The 3144-nt window shown below is 36.4% G+C and overlaps 1 pseudogene; it reads left to right on the forward strand.

The window, feature by feature from the left end:
- Window positions 1-1714: 1714 nt before the first annotated feature.
- Window positions 1715-2810, forward strand: LOC143400961 (putative gustatory receptor clone PTE01 pseudogene; annotated as a pseudogene).
- Window positions 2811-3144: the final 334 nt, after the last annotated feature.

A 3144-nucleotide genomic window follows, 5' to 3' on the forward strand; every position in this document is an offset into this window, starting at 1 on the left:
AGTTCCATTTTATAGGATGAGGCAATTTCCCAGTGATGTTTACATTATTTCCTGTTCTATTCTCTTTTACATTGCTTTGAAATTCAATCACAAAGCTGTAATAATGAACCTGAGTTTCCTTCATGTGGCTGAAGTAAGAGAATATGCAATACATGTTTCAGAAAAGATTGACCAGAAAATATATGAAGTATAAATAAGAAGGTTGGGACAAAAACTGAGCTTTGGGGTTTCCATGGGTGCTAAAATAGTTAACTGTAAATTTTATGGGTTAATATTAGAAAAATAGTAGCAGAATTAGCATGCCACAATGGAATATAGAACAAAGAAAAAGAAAAGAAACAAGTGCCTGCCTTATACCAGATATTTTATTGGTAGTGTACAGATTGGTATTGTATGTACATATGCAAATAAACCAGCATAAAATTAAACTATTCAAAGAAATTTTCTATCATTTATTATTTTTATGACTTTGGGAGGTACTGAATGCATGAATTCCACATATTTTGTCAGAGATAATATTGATTATGTGCATTTAAGGACAGTTATCAATATTTGAAATCCAATGAAGGCAAGGGTACTTGATTTATTTTACATGATTTTTTTACTCCTGGCCAAGATTTATCGTTATGGAAACAACACATGCTAATGTTGTTCAAAAAATTTAAAAAAGAAACAAGAGGAATAAAGTGGAAAGTGACAACTGAAATCTACCTCTAAATGTAAATAATGAATCATATTAAAAGAGTTGAGAAGAAGAGTTAAATAAGGTAACTCTTTTGTGCAATACTGGACTTTAGAACAATAGCAAAAAGATGAGAAATAATAATTAAATAGCTTTTTGATTTCTAAATTTTTTATCAGTATATTATAGTTATATATAATATTGGGGTTAATTTTGACATAATTATACAAGCATGAACTACAATGTGCTCCAATTCAGTCTCCAGTACTTTCCCTTTTTTTTCCTTTTCTCCCTCCTCCTATTCCCTTCACAATGGTCTTTTTTCTATTTATTATAGTTTTAAAAGTTAGTGTGTTACAAAATGTAGACAATGGTGAAATTCACTGTGGTATATTCATAAATGTACTAGGATAGTTTGGTCAATGTAACTCCAACATTCCTCCCATTTCCCATGCCTCCTCTCTCCCCCTCAAACACTTAACTCCATTGATATTTCTTGTATTTTCATGGGATTCCAGCCCTGCCTTTTTTTTTTTTATTTTGTTGTAGCTTCTACATATGAGAGAAAATATTTGACTCCTGACTTTCTGAGTCTAATTTATTTCACTTGGCATGATGTTCTCTGGTTCCACCCATTGACCAGCAAATGCCACAATTTCATTCTTCTTAATGGATGAGTGAAACTCTACAGTGTATATATGCCACATTTTCTTTTCCATTTACCTGTTGTATTTTACATAATTTTAATGGAAAAACTTAAAGGAAGAAAATCAGAAAACCAAAGACAGATGAAAACTCTAGATAATGACAGGCTTGTAAAAATGTCTTCTGTTAATTACCTTAATTCAGTGAGTCCTCACACACTGTTTCAAATATTATAGTTCAAAAGAATTTGTCTCAAGGTCCACAAAAAAATAAGGTATGTTGGATTGCTTCTTAACTTTCTTGTATTAAAGTGATGCTTTCATAATGAAGGCTATTACTTATTCTGTATTTTTTTCCAGAAAGAGTAGACTGCATTTTATTGTGCTCATGTACTGTTCTGTCTACTGCTCCTATACATCTAACATTCTGCTTAAAGTTCTCATCAAAGTCTGTAAGTGCATATAGAAAGAAGGGGTGAATAACACATAAAGCAACAATGAGAGTGTTTCAGGGAGATGGATTTTTCATTAATGAGAGTTATCGTTGGAGTTGTGTGGAATTCAAGTGAGAATATTTCACTTGCAAATACATGAATTCAAATGTATTAAGTACTTAACCTCTTTTATTTTTTTTGAAAGGTGTCCAAACAACACAGAAACACAACATAGAACATATCTCTGAATTCCAACTCATTAGCCTCTCAGAGGATCCAGATCAGCAGCCCCTCCTCCTTGGACTGTTCCTGTCCATGTACCTGCTCACAGTGCTTGGGAACCTGCTCATCATTCTGGCTGTCAGCTCTGGCCCCCACCTCCACACCCCCATGTACTTTTTCCTCTCCAACCTGTCCTTGGCTGACATCAGCTTCATCTCCACCACGATCACAAAGGTGCTCGTGAACACCCAGACTTACAGCAGAGCCATCTCCTATGTGGGCTGCCTGACACAGATGTCTCTTTTTCTCATTTTTGAGTCTATGGATGCTCTGCTTTTTACTGTGATGGCCTATGACTGATATGTGGCCATCTGTCACCCTCTGCATTACTTAGTCATCATGAACCCTCAACTCTGTGGCTTTTTCGTTCTTGTGTCATTTTTGGTTAGTCTTTTGGACTCCCAACTGCACAATTTGATCATCTTACAATTTACTAACTTCAAAGGTGTAGAAATTTCTAATTTCTTCTGTGACCCTTCTCAACTTCTTAACCTTGCCTGTCCTGACACCTTCTCTAATAACATCCTCAAGTATTTTCTTGGTGCCATATATGGCATTTTCCCCATCTCAGGGATCCTTTTCTCATACTATAAAATAATTTCCTCCATTCTGAGGATCCCATCCTCGGGGGGGGGGGGGGGGTACAAAGCCTTCTGCACCTGTGGCTCTCACCTGGCAGTTGTTGGCTTGTTTTATGGGACAGGCTTTGGAGCTTACTTTGGATCAGATGTGTCACATTCTCCCAGAAAAGTTGTGGTGGCTTCATGATGTACACTGAGGTCACCCCCATGTTGAATCCCTTCATCTACAGCCTGAGGAACAGGGACATTAAAAGTGCTCTGAGGAGGCTGCACAGCAGGACTGTCTAAACCCAGGACGTTTGGTGTCCAGCAGCAGGGTATTTTGGAAAATGTAGTGAAGTCAGACATCTAGTCCTTTCAATCTCATCTCCTTCAAAACATTAATGACTTTAATTTCTCATCACATTTCATATATGAATGGTTGCAACCAGGATTGGGAAAGGAGGTCTGGGAAGTTTTCAAAATGGGAACAAAATATCACTTTGAGATGGTGAAAAATTCCTGGAGATGGATGATGATGA

The sequence above is a fragment of the Callospermophilus lateralis genome, chromosome 1, assembly GCF_048772815.1.
Source record: "Callospermophilus lateralis isolate mCalLat2 chromosome 1, mCalLat2.hap1, whole genome shotgun sequence".
Lineage (NCBI taxonomy): Eukaryota > Metazoa > Chordata > Mammalia > Rodentia > Sciuridae > Callospermophilus > Callospermophilus lateralis.